Source organism: Lepidothrix coronata, unplaced genomic scaffold (genome assembly GCF_001604755.1).
Source record: "Lepidothrix coronata isolate B3197 unplaced genomic scaffold, Lepidothrix_coronata-1.0 Scaffold85, whole genome shotgun sequence".
Lineage (NCBI taxonomy): Eukaryota > Metazoa > Chordata > Aves > Passeriformes > Pipridae > Lepidothrix > Lepidothrix coronata.
The window spans coordinates 2,506,297-2,522,792 of record NW_016690265.1 but is presented as its reverse complement, the minus strand read 5'-3'; positions in this window follow the sequence as shown (position 1 = coordinate 2,522,792).

Sequence of the window (16,496 nt, the reverse complement as noted above, 5' to 3'; positions counted from 1 at the left end):
TCCATAGGACTGCATTTCCATTCTCTGACCTTTGGCACTGAGGCCCACCGCTCTCCTCACTCGCAGCGTGCAGCTGAAATAGATACTCCTAAAATGCGCAGTGCACACGCAAAAATGAGGCTCCTTAGAAGACTGGATATGGGCAGGTTCTGCTCTAAAGCAAATAAAGAAACCATTCAGGTCTCCAGTCATGACTTATTTTGAGTGTTTAGTTACCACAAAATGAAATGTCAGACTCTCCATGGTCGTGTGCCAAGATGCCCAGTTTGAGGAAGTATGTTCTCTGGAGAAGATATTTCCTTTGAGCCGATAACACTGAGCCAACAATTCCTTTCAAAATTGATCTCTAAATAAATGGGGCATTATTCCACAGGCCCGTGTCAGTTACAGCTGACAGAGAAACATACCCAAAGGAAACAGAGCACCACCAGACTGAGCAAGCTTGACAGTACCATTAAGCTCTGGAGCAGAGCTGGATCCTCTACAACATGTTATTTCTCCAGAACAAGAAGAGGTATTCGCTCACCAAGAGCTCAGGGTATTTACTTTGCTAAAGGAAAGTGGGTGCAAGCCCTTCTTGCCAGCTTGCAAATAATTTCTGTTCTAGCTCCCTACTTTATGGATGCACATTTTCCTGTCTGAACCAGCAAACACTGATTTCAGCAGATGTTATGCAAAATGGAGAGGATGCAATGTGTGGGTGTTCGTTCAGAAGAGACAGTGTTTATCCCCCTTGGATGCTGAAGGTTTTATGCAGAGCAGCTGGCCTGGCCTCCCTTGGTGAGTGAGACAATAGATGTCTTATGCTTCTTAGTCTGTCTCTCAAATAGAATTTATTTGCTCTGTGAATATCTTTAGAGCAGCTCTCCATCGCATGGCTCTCCCTGAGCTATCACAACTTCAGGATAAGCTCAGATCATGAATTGTGCACTCAGAAAAGATTAGATAACAATCATGACAGTATTCACAGGGCAAAAATTGTGCAGACTTGGAAACAGAAGACCAAAGGAGGAGTGGAGAAAATGTCTCTGGGTGCAGTCTGGGCCATAGCTCCTGACCGAGCTTTCCTTTTCTAATTGTTAAATTTTTCTGTCTTCGTATTGTTGGACCAATGTGTCATTAAGCTTAACCCTTCCTTCAGCATGTTGTTAACCACTGGACAGGAATTGCTAATGAAGAGCTGCATCCTTGCTTGAATGGGGCAGGAACCCATCATGGGGGACAGTAAATTCAATCTGATGTCAAAAGTTGTTTGTTTTCAGGCACTGTGCTGGGCAGACGGGCACTGGCTCAGTGATACCTCAGACATTTAACTGCCCCAATACCAAGGCAGTGGTTGCCATATCCTTGCTTCAAAAACTCTTCTCAGGGGGATAAACTGGCAGATCCTGGCCTTTTCTGACCAAGGGTTTTCCCACAGTCTAGTTATCCCCAGTTAATGATATTCCAAAGCCTGGTCCCTAGCGCCCAGTGCTGTGCATTTCTCCATAACCTCTGGATTTTTCTAAGGAAAAAACCTGCTTTTGGATTACTCTTTTCAATGAATTTCTGCCCCCATTCAATCTGCAGTGGCTGGGGCACGTGAGATGGCTGCAATTGCCATGCTGGTGATGAAGAGGTCACAGACTTCCTATGTCAGCCTGTGTCATGCTTCTATTGCTTCACTTAATTTTCTGTGCCTTCAAATCCCTTGTCTTCACACTTGTCACTTGAGACAGCAGGTAGGAATGTACACAAATGTTTTTATAAGCAAACACAGATCAGATTGGAATGTAGTTGTTCAACCACTATGACTTACCTCTCTATTTTTCAGTGCCCGTATTTAGATGTGATTTGTGACACTCAGTTTAAATATAATCTTTTACATTAATTTAACATGTCAGCCCCATATTGATCCCACACTTAGATCTTGTCATTTGTAGACAGGGAACATGGTAAGCTTCTCTGCCTGCTTGAGGGCTGACATCCAAATTCTTCGTACATGCCATTTTCCTTCCCCTGTCAAGCTCTTGTAATCATTTTCCCGGCTCATATCCTCTCCCAAAATGTGACTGACTGAAAATCAGTTCAGTTGATTGCCTATGTTTCCAGGTTTTCTCTTCATGTGTCTCAAATTCCTTTACTGATCTCATCCCTTCAGCTTGTGTTGGCAAGTGAGAAAACCTGGAGGATCACAAAATCAGCTGAACCACATCTTTCATCAATGTCCCTGGACTTGACCAGGCAATGCTGCACTATGGCAAAACTCTTATTTGTGTTTCAGATGATGGTACAAGTAGCAACTAGTAAGTAAGTTTTGTTGTCATTATGTACCATGCAGGATCCTTGAAAATAATCTGGGCACACCAGTACTCTTCAGTCATAACGTGGATGGGTTTTGAGCCCAGTATATCAGACTGGAGCACTGTGAAGAGGGCACCTTCCAGTATAGGATGACAAAACCACAGTCACAGAATAGTTGGGGTTGGAATGAACCACTGGAGGTCCTCTAGTCCAACCTCCCTGCTCAAACAGGGTCCCCTAGAACATGTTATTCACAATAGCGTCCAGACAGCTTTTGAATGTCTCCAGAGATGGAGACTCTACAACCTCTCTGGGCAACCTGTTCCAGTGCTCAGTCATCTGCACAGTAAATAAGTTCTTCCTCATATTTAGGAGGAACTCCCATGCTTCAGCTGCTGCCCATTGCTTCTCATCCTATTGCTTGACACCACTGAGAAGAGCCTGGATCCATCCTCTTGATACCCTCACTTTGGATACTTATGGACATGGATAAGATACACTCTCGGTCATCTCTTTTCAAGACTGAACAGGCCCAGCTCCCTCAGCCTCTCCTCATGAGTGGGGGACTCCAGTCCCCTGATTATCTTTTTAGCCCTCCCCTGGACTTTCTCCATCTGTCCATGTCTCTCTTGTCCTGAGGAGCCCAGAATTGGACACAGCACTCCAGATATGACTCCACCAGGGCTGAGTAGAAGGGCAGGATCACCTCCCTCAATCTGCTGGCAACACTCTTCCTAATGCACCCCAGGGTACCATTGCCCTCCTTGGCCACAGGGGCACTGCTGGCCCATGGGCAGCTTGTTGTCCTCCAGGACACCCAGGTCGTTCTCTGCAGAGCTTCTCTCCAGCAGGTCAGCCCCAGCCTGTGCTGGTGCATGGGATTATTCTTCCCCTGGTGCAGGACCCTGCATTTGCCTTTGTTGAATTTTGAAAAGTTCTGCTCTGCCCATCTCTCCAGCCTGCCGAGGTCCCTCTGAAGGGCTGCACAGCACTCTGGGGTATTGGCTGCTCCTCCCAGCTTTGTGTTCCAAACTTGCTGAGGAAGCATCTGCCCCTTCATCCAAGTCATTTATGAATAAGCTAAACAATACTGGGCCCAGTATTGAACCCTGGAGGACACCACTAATGACAGGCCTCCAAACAGACCCTGTGCCACTGATCACGTCTCTCTGGGATCTGCCATTCATTCAGTTCTCAGTCCACCTCATTGTCCGCTCATTCAGCCCACTCTTCCTGAGCTTGCCTGTGAGAATATCATGGGAAACAGCGTCAAAAGCCTTGCTGAAATCCAAGTAGACAACATCCACTGTTCTCCCCTCATCTATCCAGCCAGTTATCCAATCGTAGAAGGCAATTAGGTTGGTTAAGCATGATTTCCACTTGTTGAATCCACACTGACTACTCCTGATCACCTTCTTGTCTTCCACATGCTTAGAGGTGGATTCCAGGTTGAGCCAGCTATTCCATCACATTTCCAGTGACTGAGGTGAGGCATTCAGGGCATTAGAATGAAACGAAATGAAATAGCATGCTGCTAATTCCATTTGGCATTATATTGGATTTAAATAATCTTTCTGTGGGAGAAAACACATTTTTTACTTTATTTTAAGAGAACCAAGAAAGCTAACTAATTCTTTACATTTTGAGGCACCTTTCTGATCCATTGTTCTATTCAAATTGAGCTTTAAAATCTCATTACTTCTCTAGCTGCTCTGGCTATTAAACTTTCCCTTTTCTTGTCATGGTTTTGTGCAGCACAGTGGAGCTTACAAAACCTGATTTAATTAGATTTTAGAAGAAGACTCAGCTTGCAACAACAGAGTTGCTACTCTCACATAACCCCTAGTCAACTCCCAGGCTGGGAACATTACCTAACTATCTGCAACATAGCTACATGAAGGAAAAGTAGAAGCAGAAGCCCCTCTCTGCTGAGTGTAGCAACGTACAGTCTCCTCAGTTGCTACAACAATGATGAAGTTGTACTTTGATGTAATTAGCAGGCTGGTCCTCAGAACTGACCTTCAAAGATATATAAGGTACAAACCCCATTGGTCAGATGAATTGAAGAATAGTAACACCAAACAAACATTTATAAATCACTTCTATCTTTACTCACCAAACTCCCCGATCTAATCTGTGGGGTGAGAGGGCACAACAGTGTCTTCCCCTTGACAAACACAAGCAGCTTTACAGCAGGGATGGTGAACTGACTAAAACAGAGTCATCAGCAGAGGTAAGCGGAGATACGGTCCCTATCAGATCCTTTTTTCTTAATCTATTTGACAGTGTTAGCGCTTAAAAATACTGTCACCAGGTGCTCTGGACACTTGGGAAGGAGGTGACCCTTTGCATTTAGTGGCAAGTGATACCCCAGACAGAGGCCGTCTTCCAGGAAGAGGAGGATGGAGGTGGTGCTGCTGAGGAGACCTGAGGGCAGCTGGGGACAAAAACAAGAGTTGGAACTGGATGATCTTTGAGGTCCCTTCCAACCCAAACCAGTCTGTGATTCCATGATTTTCTGTGGGAAATGGAGAGGTGGCTCCTGGCCATGTGCCTAAATAATGAGTTGTCTCCGCTCATCATCATCTCCTTAGCAGGGATTGTATCAAGAGCTTGCAGACTTTATATATCAGGACATTCCCAATATGCCAGAATTGTACCCCCCAGTTCATTTCCTGGTAACTTCAGCCTGGTGAAACATTTGCAGCTTGTCTGAAATTCTGGCCAAGTGCTCACAGCCAGGATAGGACTGGCTTTCACCCACTGTCTTTCCTGAACTCCTGGATGCACAAACCCACTTCACCTCCTCAAACCCCCACCTCCAGCCTGGACAGGCTCCACACCTGTACTGAACCCACTGGAACACAGCCATGCACAAGGGACTGGCAGCATAACATCACCCTCCCTGGCCTGCTGGAGCAGAATGATCCTTCAGTGCTTGGGGATGGACAAACAAAGGCCAGAGAGTCTGCCCTGAGGCAAAACAAGGCCAGCTCTGAACAAGACTCCCCTTGTTCTATGCTTGACCTTCAGCATTGGTTGTCTGCGGATACATTTGAGGTTTTCTTATGTGTAAACTGCAGATATATTTAGAGCATTTGCCTGCCCCTGGGCTGTCCTGGATGAGAAGGGTGGGGATAGCATTGTGTGCCCAGGAACAAGGTCAAAGGAGAAGCTCTGCAGATTCCTGATAAAGCTTCCTTGCTCCAGCTACACAGTTCTGTCTTGGGGTAATTCCTCTGCCCACAGACCATACTACAGACCATATTACAGACCTTCAGTGCTGAGAAACTCTGCCCCTGAGGGTACAGGAGGTTTGAAAACCAGTGGCTGTGAAATGGGGGAGCAGGCAACCTCTGCTTGTGCAGCACCAGCACAGAACCCAAAGGGCATCATCTTCCTCTCCCCCAGGAGCTGCAGCATCCTGTGAACATGCTCACCTGGGAGCTGGTGCCATGGGCTGAGCTGGTGCTATGGGCTGAGCTCCCTAGGGCTGGAATTAGTCAATCTACATTCTCTCCATGGTTATGACCTCTCTTAAGTAATTCCAAGCTGAGAAGTGTTTGTGCAACAGTGAAGATGTTCACCTTAGCACGGACATATCCTTAGACATGAAAACCATGGGACTTGAGTTACAAGGTCTGGCTGCAATTAAAAGCAGAGCAGCGAGGTGCTGCTGACATTCAGGGAGGGATTTATGTCCTGGGGTTTTGCGTACATCTCACACTACAAATGCTCAGGCACTGAGTGACAGTCTTTCTGCTTAAGAGGGGAAACTGGACAATCCCACTTAATAAGCGAACACATATGCATGCACACAAGCGTGGTGATTCAGAAGAGCTAATTCCTCCAGGCTAAAAAATTATAAGCAAATTATAAACAAATAGGAGGAAAGGCAAAGACAGAAGGCTAATGGAAAGCAATGATTTTTCAAACCAAAATAATCACAGTCCCACAATCAATAAAGAAGACAACATTAGCTAAAATCCTTTCCAGACACTGTGGCAAAGTGAAGGCTCCAATTAGAAATAAAAAAAGCACCATATGACAAAGAGGGAGAGGGGGAACCAGATTAGAGCTGATAAAAATGCAAAGTTCTGAAGTCTAGAAAATTGGTAAAGTATGATAAAAATATCAGGGAAAATAAGGACTTTTGAAAAATTATGCCAAGAACAAAGACCTTCTTCCATTGGAATAGAGGATTGAGATTCCATGATTCAAAAGCAGACAACAACAGGAAGTGATTCCTCCAATCCCTTTTCCTGCACAATCTCCAGGGAACTGAAAGGGAAGATATGCCAGACCACCTCACTTTTGTCATGCTGCAACCCCGCTTATAGGATTTTCCATTCTCTGGCCTTGCTGTACACATGAACTATGGATGCTCCCTTTACTTTGGTCCCTGATGAAGTTTTGCTGCTGTCTTTCACCTGGACCAGAAGTGAAAACCAGATTTCCCCACAGAGAGACCTGCTTGGTCCCCTCAAGGAATGGGAGTTTGCCATTTACATCCTCTCCAAGTGACCTGTTCTCCTTTGAACACGGACGAGCCAAGGTCTTGATTCACTGCGTTTTTACAACATGGCATTTCACGTGCTGGTCTGCCAAGCCCTTTGTCTACCAGCCACAGTCATACAGGGAGCAGGCAGTAGTAGCTGTAAGACTAAGCAGCATCAGGACATTTGTCTGCATGGTTGCCTTTACAGTTGTGTCCCACTGGCCCTCTCATGAAATGCTTTGGAGCATTGTCATGGAGTCTTAGCCTGCCAAAACATGGATGGCTATTATTTATTTGAAATAAGGTTTTTGTTTCCCTTTTGCTCCCCACGTCATAACTTTATACAGAATGTGCCTAAATCAGCTTCTCTTCTCCATTACATACTTTTAATTAGACGGTGGAGCGAAGGGCTTTGTAGTTCTCCTGCATTAGTCCCATAGCAACTGTGTGTGTGCAGGAACAAGGCACAGCAGGGCTATGGACAATTATACATTTAAAAATCAAACACTCAGGCAGGTGTTTTCCAAACATTCAGTTCCTGCAGGAGGCACTGCCCACTAACAAGCTCTCCACAGCTCTTCACCCAAGGTTTTGCAGACAGTCAGTGACAGGCCTATGCCAGCAAAAATTCCTTCCCTGGTGAAGGACAAGGCAGCCACGGGGAATTTCTTATTTACAGGTTAGGTGCATGAATTATCATGATAGTGACATTCCCTGATGGCCTTCAACTGTGAGCCAACGTAACCAGCCAGGTTTCTAGATATCATGTTATCTCCTGATAACACATGAATAGATTTCCCACCCCACATCTAAATGGGGTTCAGTTCTTTGGATGACTCACCTGACTCCTCCTCAGGTGCTGCGATCCAGTTATGGATCAGTTTAGAAAAACAGTCATTCATGTTGTTGAGAAGTAACTGCAACTGGAAATACCTTAAAATAACTAAAATAATCTGTCTTATTCACAGGTGGCAGCAAACTGCTGTTCCAGCACAGTGGGTTGCACTTAGTGGGTGCCATATTATCCTGTGAACAGGATTTATTACCATGGTTATAAAAAACAGTGAAACTGATCTTAAAACATCTTCCACTAAGGCATGTCTCTGCCTAAAACTATGGAAAATGCAAGATGTGCTGGGCAGTGCACTGGAAAGATGTGAGGAAGGGAAACCAATGATGGCTGAATCCAAGGTGTTGTAACGGTTATTGGAAGTAAATATCAGAGAAGGCAACTTTCAGTCTCTTTTTAGATGTATCAGAGAAAGCTGGAAATATGAACAAGGCTGTGTGCTCTTCAGTTTCTTCCTTGCATTTTGGAAAGCAGGAACTCCTCCATTTGTCAACAGGCTGAACTGTATCAGAGGGTGCCCAAATTCATCACCTGTGCATCATCCTGTCTGGTAACATACCACAGGACTGAAGGAAAGCTGTTGGCCAAAGCTCCCCGGGAGTTAAAGCCACCCAAAAACCTGAAGGGCCAGAAAATTGCTTTTTCACCTGCTGATTGCTTCTGAAGACCATATGATCCTTTTGATAGGAGTTAAGCCTCTAATGCTTGGCAGGAGAGCTCTCCCACATGCAGGACCACAGGTGACTCACCAGCATTCCTTTTAAGTCAACGAAAGGACTCCCAGTGATTTCAAGACTTAATTCAACAATTTTCAAGTAGCCTGATGAATAAAACATTTCTCACATGGTGTTAAAAATCATAAAAAGGTCCTTGTAGTGAAAGGTCAAGCAATATTGTGAAGCCTGACAAGACGTCATGAGTGCTGGTGTTTTTTTAACCCGGTAGCAGAAGTCATGTACACTCTACATTTGCAGGGCTGCTTCCACATTTGCTGAAGACAAACTGATGTGAGCTTATTCCATCCCCACTCCTGAGGCAGGAAACAAATATCCAGAGCCAGAGATGGGAACTTAAACAACCTTTGCTGTACATGTGCATAGCAACATCCTCTGGGGTTACTTGCAGGAGAAACTTCAGCAAAGCCTGGTCTAGAGAATCTGCCCGCAGCTAAGCTAGTGAGGACTTCATACAGCTCCCTACAATGTTTGAGCAGACATGAAAAATTGGTGGAGATTCTGAGCCCAGAGACTCTCTTCTTCTTTTCCCTCTTCCTCAGGGTTTGAAAAGTCAGTATTTCCTGCTAATTAGTAATATCTGTATAAATGATGAAGGTGGTATGGTAAGTGAAGGAGATAAGAATGAGTCAACAGCAAGGTGTTTATAATGTAATCTTCTTTCATTTGCAGGTCCTACATCCATCCTACTGAGAGAGGCCTGAATGCCATGGACATGGAAAGCTGCACCACTGCTGCTTACCACTGCTGGCAAAACTCACCACAGCACTTTCCTACCAAGGAGAGATGCCTGACCCCACTACCAAGTCTAGGTCAGAAGAAAGACTAAAACTGAAAACAGACCTTGTTTTTACCTTTTACATGGCTTAGGACAGGGCCTGATGGTTCCTGTGGACATTTGGAAGAACAGCCCATTGCATGCAGTAACAAGTTAGGTAAGGTAGCTGTGGTTAAAGGTCTTGCTTACTGCTCTGATTCTGAGCTTAAAAGCACAGCAGAAACACAGGAAAAAAAAAAACAACAAACGGTTAGAGGAGCTGAACTGTGCCTGGTGGAAGAGCCATCCACTTCACAGACTTCTCTGGGATTGTTGAGTAAGTCAGTGGGAATCCCAGTGCCTTTCCCTGGGTTGCAAAGCATTCCCAACCAGTTTTTACTAAAGAGGTTGTACAGAAGGGCAGTGGAGATTTGTAGGCTAGTAAATGACTTGTAACTGAGGTGTAAATGAAACTCAGGTATTTAAGCCCCATCCACTGCTCTCACATCATTCAGCCCCACTCACATAGGTGCAAACCAGCAGACCTTTCAGGGCATAAGCAATGCAATTGGCATCACAGCATTTCTTTCTAACCAATACCACTGGAAACAAGATTGTACTGTTGCTTTATTCGCCATAGGAGTGTAGAGGACAAAGATTTTTCGTTTACAGGAACGTTTGGAGAGCTTTCAGAGCAAACCCAAAATCCAATTTCCTTCCAAATTTTCAGCTACAGAAAAAGTGCCCCTAAACCAAAATGTCATACCAAGGGCTGACAGCTGATGAAAGGAATTACAGCAGTCCACAGTGTAAGCACTCCTGTTACAGAAATGAGAAGCCAGACTCACACTTGCACCCAAACTTGCATCATACCACACTGCAGGGATGAGGGCTTGTGCTCTGCTGTGTTTTAGGAGTTTAGAGAGGCTCCTGTGCATCCTGCACAAGGCTGGGCAGTGGCTGCTGCACAAATCTTGTCCTTCTGGTAGGTAACTTGCATGCACCAAAACAAAAGCATTTTCAGGGGTATTTAGCCCCATCAGTTTTCCTATCTGGTTCCATTTCAGATGATTTTGGAGCTTTCTCTATTCCCTTCTCTATTCTTTTTTTTCAGTACATAAGCTTTATTTTTTTAATAATGTTTTGTGTGGTGCATTATTCTGAACTGTAGCCTTCTAGACATCACATTTCCTTTTTCTAAACCTCCTGACACTGCCTACTGCTCCCGTTTATGCCTAATGCTGTCAGCCACACTGTAAATTACCTCAGAAATTTGTTGGTTCCTTGAACACATGTAGAAATCATGTCCTGTGTGTGCTACTCACATAGTAATTAAAATATTGCAGTTTTTCTCCAACCAAATGATGGTACTAATTTCTTTTGGGGACAAAGCATCTTTTTTGTTGGTGGTGTTTTTGTAGGTGCCCCTTGCATATTAGGATCATTTTTGAATAACTGGATGAGAAGAGAAAACTGCCAAGCACCACAAAGATAGGAAAAGGCAGACAGAAAACTTGCAGAGATTAGTACAGCTCTGGAAGGTTTCCAGAGCAAAGCTGTGAATTTGATCATTCACAGAAGAGGTGACAAAGGTGAGTGGTGGAGAGGAAGGTGGTTTTTCCCCTTAGGGCTACCTTCCTGTGTTGACTTTCACTTGCACACATTGGATGACTGAGCCCTGACCACTTAACTCTGCCTCTCCAAAACGCAGTGGTGTGCCAGCACAGTGCCCTGCTGCCCTGCCTGTCTGCCCACGGGGCAGAGCCTGGGGCTGTGATTCCAGTTCTGCATACACTGGAGAGCTCTACACATGGTCATAATATGAGTAAAGGTACCTCAGAGACAGGGGTGGTAGGAGGTGACAGTCCCTGGCCTCAGTGTCCCCTGTTGCACTGTAGACACCCATAGCACTGCAAAGAGCCCTGGTCTCCCCAGGTAGCCCCCAGCAGGGTAACTTGGACTGGGAATGCCTGGGGATCCCCACTGCAGGTGGAGGAAAGCTTCTCAGTTGCAAGCAATCTATGCATCCTGTGCAGGGTTTAAACCATGATGCTGAAACGCTGCCCAGCACAAACATTTTGCAGTAACAGAAGGAAACTACAAAACCTGTTCAGAGAGAGACAACCTTCCCAGGTGGGGGTCATAGATAGGCTCTGTATCAAAACCTAAGCCACTGTGATCCTGACCTTCCACCTGACCCAAATTGTCTTTAATACACTGTTTACAGAGCAGCAATGAAAGAAATTGTCTAAGAGGCATTAGCTGACTGATAGTTGTTCGTTTCCCTGTAATATCCTGAGGACCAGACTCACAGAACTGTGCCCCAGTGCTTGGGACTCCAGCAGCCAAGACATGCACTGGAAGTCACAAGGGTTTGCACCATCTCCTAGTGATATGCCAGGCAGTGCAAATGTCAAAAACCTATAATTCCTGAGAGGGAAATAATCACTGCTCTCCCTGGGGAAAGGGAGAAACAGCAACTATAAATTGTGTAGAGCAAATTTACCTTATCATCAGTTGTCACGAGAGAGTCCCCAGGCACTGCTGAAGAAAATGTAGCTGGAGAGAAGAGGCAGCTTGTGTCAAAAAGTCCAGCAAGAGCAATAAAATGAGCTGACAAGGGCATGCTTGTGATGTGGCGGGCAGAGGACCGAAGGCTTTGCTTATATGAGGTGATGAGCTCGGCTGGTGGCTCACAGGCCGTGTGGAAGCAGCTTCAAAAGGCACGGCCACGTCTGCTGGGAGGAGCGTTTGACAAGTTTGTAGCACAAGGACTCTGGTAACAAGCTAGCTGTTAATTTAATTTGTTCACTGGCCATGGGTACACGGGTTTCCTGTGTATTTACTTGGGTTTGCATGTAGTCATAAGGAGATTTACAAGCTGTGAACATCTACAGTTTGGAATTACTTTTACAGCTACAGGAGGCTTTTCAGATTAGTGTTACCTGCAACTTGAAAGATTAAGAATTTTATGATCAGAAACCTTCCTGGGTATTAAGAAGGGAAGTGTGCAGCAGGATAGAAGAAGTGCTCCTTTCCTGGACTGTCCTTATTCCCACATGTACAGATCTCCATCTTGAGCGATCCCACCAACTCTGGAGAAACTTTTATGTCACCCCTGAAGCTGAGGGATCTCCAAAGCTCACTGAAGCCCAGATGTTTCCAAAATCTTTGTACCTTATGCTCTCTTAGTGTTGTGAGGACAGCCCTGTCTCAGACTGAGTCCACCCACCTGCACCAGGAGTGGGTAATGTTGGCTGATATGACCACAGAAAAGGATGGCATTCATGGAGAAATATCCACAGGATATGGATGGGGAGATGGTGGCTAAGTTTGCCTCAGCACAAAGTGGTAAATTTGACCCATTTCTTAGTATTTCTTCAGGAGTGCAGAGGCAGCCCTGAGGCTGATCTCTTTTCTTTTTGCAGTGGCTTTTGGTCTGATAACATGAGCTAGCACTGAGACATTGTGCTGGGAAAATTGATAACAATATCCTCTCTTCTTCTGAGCTGCTGCTTGAATTGTTCAGTGGTTGAAGTAAGTCCTTTGATTATTGTTTCTTGTTGTTTGACTGGTTTGATAAGGCATATTGAAGTTAGTGGAGTAAACCAATTCATACCAACTAATGATGAGGCCTGCTATTGTTCTGGAATGATTTGCACCATGATAATTTCTGAGGCATTTGGATGCAATATTTAATTAATTCTAGTGAGTGATTTAAACTCAATTCAATTGCTGCTAACCTGAGATAAGGCTATTTGTATAATTTCGGTATAATCATCTTCTCCCTTGCATTAATTAACACATGACAGCATTACACTGACAGCTTCTTAACACTTCTCTAACATTTCTTCCAAATCTTTCTCTTCCTCTTCCCTCTGGACAATATGTCAAAAAACAAACAAAAAAAACCCCCAAACCTCCAAACCAAAACCCCAAGTGCTCTTTCTGAAAGCCCTTCATGTATTAGCATTGCATTTTGCTCAGTGTGCAATGATAAGGCTCATACCATGGCCAGTTAGTCCCTATCTGGCTGAAAGACTGATGAAGAAGCAACGGGGTCTCATTAGCCTATGAATTCATCTTGAGATCCAGAAGCCACAAATACTGCTAATAATGGCAGGACTTGGGAAATGTGAAGAACCTAGGGCAAGACACTAATTTGGCTGAGAAATAACTGCACAGGACAATCAGGCACTTTACTTTTTTGGGTACTATTGAAGTGGTCCATGATCTGCTGCTGTAAGGATAGAATGTGTTTCATAGTGCTGGAAAACATTTTTCAGCCTGTGGGTTTGTTTCTCATCACCTTTGTCTCTATATTTCAGCAAGAACCTTTTCATGTATTATCACCCCAACATCTCTGCAGTGGTTAATCTGAATTCCTATAGGTATTTTCTCAACAATTTTCAGGAAAGGCTTCTATTTGCTGTGTGACACAGAGACTCACCTTCACCTTCATCAGGGAATGACACTGGGTACTCTTGACCTCCCATTCTCCACGTCATGGCATGGGTAAGATACATCCTACAAATCTTAGATGTCCAAGTTAAATATTTACCCTGGCTGTGTTTCCTGTGCAGTCTTGGAAACTCCATGTGGGTAGTTATTTCACCTGATTTGTCTCCTGCTAGCTTAGATGCTTGTAACCAAAAGTTAATCTAGGAAGAATCTGGTCCAAAATATACCCACAGGTTTAACTGCTCGGTCTTTTAGTTTGCTCTCCCCCATCTAGTCATTAAATCACTGCTGCAGCTTATACAAACAGCTCTCCAGAAATTACCTGGCTTATCCCCTGTCGCAAAAACAGAACCTGCCCTTAAATCATAACTCTGGCACCATAAAAATCTCTGCAGTGTGATTTCAAAGAGGTGGATGGAGGCTTTGGAAGAAAGTTGTTGTTGTTCACAATTCACTGCTCAGAAATATCTCACAATTGGCTGGTCTGGCTTTGGACAGAGCCACAACTGCATGATCGTGCCTGAAAGGAACAGCAGCTTCCCAAGCCTGGGCTGTGCAGTGGTTGTCCCTCCAACACCCTGTCACCTCTCAGTCCTCTGGCTGGCACACAATTTTCTGAGTCACTGGTGCTTGTGCATCTTGCCCTTGCACAGTGATTATCATTTCTCAAATCATCAGTAGTCTTTCCTCTCCTGCTGCCTCTATGTCTTAAAATAGCCAGTAGAGCTCTGCACCCTGCAGAGAGAATGACTTTGCTATTAAACTATCTCCGTGGCACACACGTAGAGAAACACAGTAACAAGTGTCTAAACAGGAGTTCTCACAATAACCTTTTTGGGTTACTGTATTTCTTTTTTTCAGTTATTGCATTGTGGAGGTGAGCGTCCTCATCTTTGATATATATCAAGCTTTGACTACCTTGGGTAAGAACAACCACAATGCTCTGGCCTTACCATCTCCTGGGCAACAGCTTGGACTGATGATATCACTGACCTCTGTACCTGAGGCATCAGGTATTCAGAGTTTCTCAAAAAAATTAAGTACCAGTTGAAATTAGCTGTTTAAATTTTGTCTAAACTTGCACAGAGGAACACTAACAAGGAGAGTTAAAAGATTATAAAATTTTACAGAGTCCCATCTTGTGCCTGGAAGCACTGAACATAAATTCCACAAAGCAAAATTGCTTGACTATCTATTCCCCCAGCATTACTTCCCAGAACAACATTACTGTTTACCCCAACTCACCCATATTTTTGAGTGCAACACACTGTAGTATTTTTCCCCTAAAATGGTTGGTTCCTAAAATGCTAATGCCTTTTAGACAGGCTGCAGGTCCCTTCGCATTGCATCTCACTGGTCAATTAAATTCTCACCACTTCAGGCTCCTGCAGGCCAGCAAATGTATTTTGGGTGCTTGAATGTCAATTGTCAAAAGTTTTTTCACAGGGCTCTACAAACCATATTCATTAAAATACCCTCAGTATTCAGTGTAAAAAAAAAAAAAAAGACCTATAATAGAGATCCACCCTTGTAAAGCTGTTGCGGAAAAAAATTAGACATGCATAAAGAATGTTTCTGATAGAGGAAAAAATAACTAAGTAGGTATCTGGGAAGTACAGCTTTGTTATTAAAACACAGGGCTGGGAGATGGATGTCCGCATTGTATTTCCAGCCTGCCACATATTTCCCATATGACCATGGACACATTGCTTGCAGCATATTTTTAAAACTGACTTTTTGGGTGACACTTTCTGAAGACTGATACTTCCTCTTGGCTCCAGCAGCACCAATGCTGCCTTCTATCCTGAAAACCTGAGGCCAAGGCTTTGTTAGTGTTGCCTGTACTGCTCTGAAAGATCAGTCTCCTGAGTGGGCTCTGGCACGGCGTGCCCAGTCTCCTGCCCACCACATCCTGGTGGCCGAGTCCAGGCTGCTGGTTGGCAGCCTGCCCAGGCAGCTCTGCCAGGAGGGGTTAAACATACTCCTGCTCTGTCTGGCTGGACCTGTCAAAACAGATCTGTTGGGTTTACTGCATGTTTAACTAGCCTGACCTACCTGACACTGCTGAGTGCCAAGGCTCAGAGCTCCAGCACAGCATCTTCCCAGCTCACATGTGCAATAACAGGGAGTCCAACATGGCTGTTTTGTAGGGAAAGACCTGAACAGTGGTAATCCTAAACTGAGATCATTTTGCTGTAGGCTTGGATCATATTAAGTGGTTAAAAACCAAAATAAACAGTCATTGGTATCACAGAGTCATAGACTCACTAAGGTTAAAAAAGCCCTCTAACATCATCCAGTCCAACTATTAACCCAGCACTGCCAAGTCCATCACTAAACCATGTCCTTAAGCACAACATCTACACTTTTTCTGAACACTTCTGGCGATGGTGATTCTCTCACTTCCCTGGGCAGCCTGTTCCAATGCTTGACCACCCTTTGAATGAAAAATTTTTTCCTAATATCCAATCTTAACCTCCCCTGGTGTAACTTGAGGTCTTTTGCTTTTGTCCTATTACTTGTTACTTGGGAGAAGAGACTGACCCCTACCTCACTACAACATCCTTTCAGGTGGTTGTAGAGGGTAATAAGGTCTTCTCTGAACCTTCTTTTCTCCAGTAAAACACCCCTAATTCCCTCAAGCACTTCTCATAAGGCTTGTGCTCCAGAACCTTCCCCAGCTCCATTGTCCTTCTCTGGTCATGCTCCTGCACCTCTACTGGACACTCAAATTTAAAGATGGTTTCCAGCCTGTCTGTATCTTGGTTCCCTCCCTGGTACAAGGGGGCTTGTCTCACTAATAAACTTGGAGGCTGTGACGCCAAGCACTTGTATTTGTGAAGTACTCAAATAACAAAGAGTTCCAGAGATACATCCCAGGTGAAAGTGAGTAATGCTATATTCAGAAATAGA